The sequence below is a fragment of the Ictidomys tridecemlineatus genome, chromosome 6 (genome assembly GCF_052094955.1).
Source record: "Ictidomys tridecemlineatus isolate mIctTri1 chromosome 6, mIctTri1.hap1, whole genome shotgun sequence".
NCBI classification, from domain to species: Eukaryota; Metazoa; Chordata; class Mammalia; order Rodentia; family Sciuridae; genus Ictidomys; species Ictidomys tridecemlineatus.
Window position 1 is genome coordinate 161,881,607 of NC_135482.1, and position 7,846 is coordinate 161,889,452.

A 7,846-nucleotide genomic window follows, 5' to 3' on the forward strand; every position below is an offset into this window, starting at 1 on the left:
ACAGCTGCTCAAGTGATTATGCAAAATCCGGTCCCTTCTTGGCCTGGAGGGGCAATGAATTGTATGCATGCATGCAATATAACAAACATTTTCCAATTGTGATTCATGCAGCCTCCAGAATCTGCTTTATTTTTAACAAATTTATTTGTAGACAGCCACATGCCATGAAGGATTTGAGAACAAATGAGAATGAGAGGTTTATAGGAAGCAGATCGTGAATTTAGTTAGAATCTATACGGTATCAAAAAAAAAAAAGTATTCTTCTGAATTTTGAATATGATTGAAAACGAATCACAGAGAAGTTATTAGCCTGGGCAGAATTTATTCATTCCCCAGACCTCTGTTTGTTTACAGCTCTAGGGACTTAGAATCAGCCAAAACCTTCTTGGGAATCATGACATACTCATCTGGGAACTCAGCAAGTATCAATTCACACCACAATCTGTTCTCTGAGAGATAATGAATGACTTTGTAATATCAGCCATCAAAGAATAAATATTCATTCTCCGACACTGAAGAGAAAACAAATTTTAAATGTCAGTTGCATTTCATCAAATGACATGATGAAAATGTGTTTCACTGCTGTTAATCTGTGAAATAAAGAAGCTACAAAATGTACAAACACACTGAGGAAAACTGAAATCAGCAAGTATCGAAATCCAGTCAACACAACACTGTTTTCTAAAAGTTGACACTGTTTTCTAGAAGTTAAGTGCTGAGAGTGCAAGAATAATGTTTGGTCTCAGCTTTTCAAGCCCTTCTTCCTGATGTGATGATCATGCTAGATGTTATGGGCCGAGCTGTGTCACCCTCAAAATTCACAACTTGAAGTCCAAACCCCCAGTACCTTAGAATGTGACTGTATTTGGAGATAATACCTACAGAAGTAATTAAGTTAAAATGAGGTCATTAGCGAGGACCCTCTCCAACAAGACTGGTATCACCAAAAGCAGAAATATGAATACAGACACACACAGAGGGAAGATGATATAAAGAAAAAGAGAGAAGACCACCATCTGCAAGCCAGGGAGAGAGACTCTGGAGAAACCAATGTTGTTAACACCTTGATCTTGGACTTTTAGCCTTCAGAATTGTGAGAAAATTCATTTCTATTGCTTTAAGCCACCTAAGTGTGGGGTACTTCATTATGGCAGCCTTAGAAAACTAATATGCTGTAGCTCTCACTGGGATGCAAGATTGTGAGGGCCAGCGTGAGTCTGAGGTCTGGGTATCTGCTTTGCCCTTGATTTCCAGAACATATGGTGCAGCCTGGTATACAGCAGACTCTCAGGAAATACTGTTGAGTGAATAGCTGACTGTAGCTAGACGTTGTGGCCCATTTTACCAGAGTAAGGGAATTTAACCATTACCAAAAGTCATCAAAGAGAACTTTCTTCCCTTACCAAAGAATAACTTTCAATTCATCTATTGTGGAAAAAAATGGACAGCTGTATACAGGAGGGGGGAATCACTAAAATCCTGTCATTTGGGGATAACTACTTTAAATTGTGATGTTTTCTAGTCTTTTTCTATACACACACAGTAGAAATAGTATCAAACCACTTATTATTACATAGCATTTCCCCCACATCATTAAAAATCCCTCATAAACTTTTTAAATGACTATAAAAATTACACTGTCATATATATCTTTCATTGAAATCCTCACAGCTAGACATCTGTATTTCTAGCCTTTGCTATCATAATCAGCACTGTAACGAACATGCTTATGTGAGAAAGCTTTCGTTCACTTTTCTGAACTCTTTAAAGAATGGCATCCTGACACTCAAATATCAATTCAAAAGGTATGGCCATTGTCAACTCTTTTGATGGACATCCTTCTATTGCTTTTTGAAAAAATTACATCAATTTATATTCTACAAGCAATCCATAAAATTTCCCTCTACACTTTTACCCTTTTACGTACAAACCTTGTTAATTATATGAGACAAAGTGGGGTCTCAGTATCATTTTAATTCGCACCCTTTAAATATTATTGAGATTTCCATTCCCCCCTCCCCTGCATTAGCCATTCCTACTTTTGCCTGTTGAACTGCCTGTGTGTGCCTTTCCATAGGGGCTTCTCAGAACACTTTTGATGAAGTACTTTTTTTCTAGCTAGGCCTCTACTGCAATATTTCCTGTCCTTCAACAAAAGCCTCTACTCTCAAGTTAATGAGACTGCACATTCTAGAGCCATCCCAGAATCTTATCATGGGTTGATACGATGTAATGAAATATTCAGTGTTCTGAATAGACAAGGAATCATGTTCCAATTATTCTCCTCCTACTAACAAAATTCTGATACATCAAGTGCATATAAATGTATTTAATTTAGCTATCTAAGTATGAAATCAATATTCTCTGTGGAATGAAAAGAAAGTTTCCACTTTAAAAAAAAAACAGAACTTTTGTGGGGAAAGCAGATAGCTCTCTCTATTTTCAACATAATTTTGGCATAAGATACCTATTTCCCAGCTGCATTTATTAAATTCAGGACACAGAGGAAATTAAAAATACGTACATCTTCCAACTGATTTATTCTAAAATTCACATCCATAGTAAAGCAAAATGTTGCATCTTGAACAGAGGTCTTCTAATCAAATACCTAGATGTTCAGATGGGGAGAAGTTCAGCAGACATGCTTTGGAAAAACAGTAGTTGGTGGCAGAGGCTGCTTTTGAAAGAGAAATCAATGACAGGGGCTAGAGTTTCCAGACATCCGTGATATTGAACGGGTGCAGGGAAGGCAGGTGCCTATGGTGAAGAAAGACCATGCAGCTCTGAATTTTTTGGCATGATTCCCTTTCACTTCCCGGCTTTGTCAGCCCTCACACGTCCTTGCTCCCTCTTTTCATGGTCACAGTGCAAGAGGTGTCCCTGTGCCTTCTGAGGATGACCCCACTGCTGCCTGCTCCATCCTCTCCCCTCACACCTCCGGATGTCATCTGTCCCTTCCCTCTCTTGCACTGTCGTCCTTCCCTCTCCATCTGTTCCTCAAACTAAAAATACATTTGATTTTCCCCTTCCTAAAAAAAAAAAAAAAAAAAAGCTTCACTCCAGGTTTTCTAAGCTAATAGCCCCCAATTTGTCCCCTTTTCAGACTCCTTGAAATGTACACTTTGTTTTACTTTCCTCTGATTTCCTGCCCACACACACGATCCTTTCCTTACCCACCAAGGTGACCGCTGTTGCAGCCCTACCCACACCTCCAGTTAGGTTTGCCTGTCCTTGAGCTTCTTATACATGAGAGTACAGTATTGTGACTGGCTTCTTTATGCATTTATCTTTTTATCGTGATAAAATATACATAGCCTAAAAGATACCATGTTAGCCATTTTAAGTTTGAAGTTCAGAGGCATTAAGTATCACAATGACAAGAAACTGCATAACATTCCATTGTATAAATGTGTCACAATTCAGTTATCCACTCACCCACTCAATTGCTTCCAAGTTTTTGGCAATTATGAACTATCATAAACACCCCTGGGCAGGTTTTTGTGTATACACAAATTTGCTCAGTCGAATGTAAGAGTATTTTTCATTTTGTAAAAAAGCTGCCCAACTGTGTTCCAAAGTAGTTGTACCATTTCACATTCCATTAGGACTGAACGAGGTTTCTCACTACTCCATGTCCTTCTGTGTTGTTAGTGAAACAATTGATAAGCTGGATTAAAACGTTTTGCTCTGCAAAAGACACTGTTAAGAGAATGAGAAGACAAGCCAAAGACTTCGAGAAAATATTTGGGAGTGACGTATCTGTTAAAGGACTCAGATCCAAAATATACAAACAACCCTTCACACTCAGCAATAAGAACATGAACAATTGGGGCTGGGGATGTGGCTCAATCGGTAGCGCGCTCGCCTGGCATGCGTGCAGCCCGGGTTCAATCCTCAGCACCACATACAAACAAAGATGTTGTGTCCACTGATAACTAAAAAATAAATATTAAAATTCTCTCTCTCTCTCTACCTCTCTTTAAAAAAAAAAAAGAACATGAACAACCCAAATTTTAAAAAACTGGACAAAAGATCTGAATGAACATCTCACCAAAAAAGATATACAGTGGCAAATAAGCACAAGAAAAAATGCTCCACAGTCAAATGTCATCAGGGACATGTAAGTTAAAACAAGATGCCTCTAAACAATGATTAGAATGGCCAGAATCTGTTGTAGCTATTTTTAAATGTTCAGTTCAGTAGTGTTAAGTGCATTCGCATTGTCGTTTGTACAAGAGTCCTAGGTCTCTAGAACTTTTTCATCTTGCAAAATTGAAATTCTCTACCATTCCAACAACTCTCCATTTCCCCCTCCTCTCCATGGCAACCACCACTCTACTCTGTGTCTATGAATTGGCAATTTCGGTTACCTTAGATAAGTGGAATTATACACTATTTACTTTTTAATGACTGGCTTATTTTACTGAACATGATATCCTCAAGGTTCATTCTCTTGAAATCTGTCAAAGGGTTTCCCATATTTAAAAAAAAAATTTTTATATTACAAGTGAGTTTATTTCTTACTTGTGATGCTTTGTTTATTTCAAATTTTCTGTGGTTAACTAATATGATTTTTAAAATTTTAATTTGTTATATATGACAGCAGAATGCATTACAATTCATATTACACATACAGAGCACAAATTTTCATGTCTCTGGTAAAACATAATGTAGAGTCACACCATTCGTGTCTTCATACATGTACTTAAGGTAATGCTGTCCATCTCATTCCACTGTCTTTCCTGCCCCTATTCCCTGCTCCTTTTCCCTGCCTCCCCTTTGCCCTATCTAGAGTTCATCTAATCCTCCCATGCCCTCCCAACCACATTATGAATTGGCATCCTTAAATAAGAGAAAATATTCGGCATTTGGTTTTTGGGGATTGGCTAACTTCACTGAGCATTATATTCTCCAGCTCCATCCATTTACCTGCATGTGCCATGATTTTATTCTCTTTTAATGCTGAGTAATATTCTGTTGTGTATATACATACCACATTTTCTTTATCCATTCATCTACTGAAGGGAATCTAGGTTGGTTCCACAATTTAGCTACTGTGAATTGAGTGCTATAAACATTGATGTGGCTGTGTCCCTGTAGTGTGCTGTTAAGTCCTTTGAGTATATCTCAAGGAGAGGGATAGCTGGGTGAAATGGTGGTTCCATTCCCATTTTTCCAAGGATTCTCCATACTGCTTTCCATATTGTCTGCACCAGTTTTCAGCTCCACCAGCAGTGTATGAGTGTGCCTTTTCCCCCCCACATCCTCACCAACACTTATTGTTGTTTGTATTCTTAATAGCTGACATTCTGACTCAAGATGAACTCTTAGAGTGGTTTTGATTTGCATTTCCCTAGTTGCTAAAGATGTTGAACATATTTTCATATATTTATTGATTGATTATATATCTTCTGCTGAGAAGTGTTTGTTCAGATTCTTGGCCCATTTATTGATTAGGTTATTTTGGTGTTAAGATTTTTGAGTTCTTTATATATCCTGAAGATTAGTGCTCTATCTGACATGATTGTGGTAAAAAATTGTTCTTAAATTGTAGGCTCTCTATTCACCTCACTGATTGTTTTTTTTTTTTTTTTCCTGAGAAGAAGCTTTTTAGTTTGAATCTATCCCACTTATTGAGTCTTGATTTTAATTCTTGCACTATGAGAATCTCATTAAGGAATTCAGGGCCTAATCCAACATGATGGAGATTTGGGCCTACTTTTTCTTCTAATAGACACAGTGTCTCTGGTTTAATTCCTTTAAAAAGGCATTGCTATCGTTTGGATAAGTGTACCCCAAAGTCTCATGTGTTAAAGACTTGGTGTCTACCCCATGGCACTGTTAGATTGTAGTGGAACCTTTAAGAGGTGTGGCCTAGTGGGAAGGGTTTAGGTCCCTGGGGCTACGCCCTTGAAGGTAATATTGGGATCCCTTCCCATTCCTCTCTCCCTTTTGCTTTCTGGTCATGAAGTGAGTGTTTCCTCTATCATGCATTTCTGGCCATGTTGTGCTGCCTTATTGCAGCCTCCAAAGCAACAGGCCAACTAACCATGAATTGGAAACTTCAAAACTGTGAGCAAACATAAACCTTTTCTCTTTATTTATTGTCTCAGTTTATTATCTCAGGTATTTTGTTACAGTAATGGAAAACTAACCATCACAAGTATTAATGTTTCCAATTAATGTTTGATAGTCCCATCTGTGTACCCCTGCCCCCATAGGATCTCTTCTCCATCACTCTCCCTCTGCTATGAATCCCAGGAAACTGACCTCTATAGATTACCTCATCTTATGGATTGTCCTTGGGTTTCTGGTTGGGTTTGGCTAATGGGAAACATCAACAGGAGACTGGAGTATAAGGATTATTTAATTATTTCTCCACACTAGCATTGCCTTCCTGTCTCATTATTGTTCAGGTGGAAGCTGCTCTTCAGTCTATCCTTAGCCACAACTCATCCTAGGCTCCCTTATGACCATTTTGCCTTCCCCTTCCTACCCCTCCCCACTTTGCACCTAGGCATAGGACAACTTCTTGCTGCTGCTAGTTCCTGCATACTTCCCTACTCCCCCCCTTTTTTATTGTTGTTGTTGTTGTTCTTTGAAACTTGCCCACACCTTGATAAGCAGTCTCTTCACTAAAGTCTCTTTATTAAACCTTTTTGAGTACACCATCTGTCCATATAATTCCTGCTAAAATGCTGAATCAGACACATGCAACTATATAAAAAAAAGTGATGGTGTAGAAGAAGAAATGAAAATTAAAAGTCTGTGTCTACCCCTACAGCCCTTGATCCATTCCATTCCATGTATAGTTGCCATGTCATTTGGTGAGCCCCAATTCTTAGGTGAACACAATCATGTTCAGTTTTTCTTCCTCGCCAGTAACCATTTCTCCAGGGCTAAGAGACTAGTATAGATGTTTGCCTGTCTTGGAACTGGGTTGAGAATGGGCACATGAGTCACTACCATGACCCAGTTCAGAGCAATAAGAGGCAAAGGGAAATCTGCTGGGGGTTTCCCCTCAAACAAACCAAGCTTGGAGGTGATCTCTATTGCAGGAACCAGTTGGAGGAGTTGGCAGAGGAGACTGAGCCAGGAGAATCATAGAAACCAAACTGGGCCACTGGACTAAGCCACTAACACCAACCCCAAACCCAGACAACCAATTACAGAATCTGATATATTCCATGCTTTCTTGTTTACTTGTAACAAGGCATCTTAATCAATACATGCCAATACTGTAATATACACATACCCACATGGATCATACCATACACATTGTACTGCAAATGGCTTTTTCCACTAAATAATATGTTCTGAACATCTTTCCATGTAAGCACTTTTCCCCCCATTTGAAACAGGGTTTCACGTGTTTTCAGGCTGAACTTAAACACATAGATCTCAACAGGATCTTGGACCATCGGCATAGGCCACTGTGCCCAACTAAGTAAGCAAGTTTATTATTGTATTATTATTTAAATACTGGGCAGTATTTTGTGGAAGGGAAACATCAAGTTTACTTATCCCTTCCCTTGCTGAAGAATATTAGTTGTTTGCAATTTTTCCCTATTAAAACCAGTGGCACAAGGGCATACATTATATAGTTTGTCTTTATTAATATACACACAAAATGAATTCCGAGTGGAATTACTTGATCCAAAAGTCTGAGAATTTAAAATGTTCGTAAATATTACAATGATGCCTTCTAAAAGGTTATATCAGGTCACATTTTCACATCCTTGTCAACACTGAGTACTATAAAAAGTTTAAGTCTTTGGTATCAAATAAAGATTACATTTCATTAGTATATTAATATGTTTACTTATGAGTGAAGTCAAAGAATTTT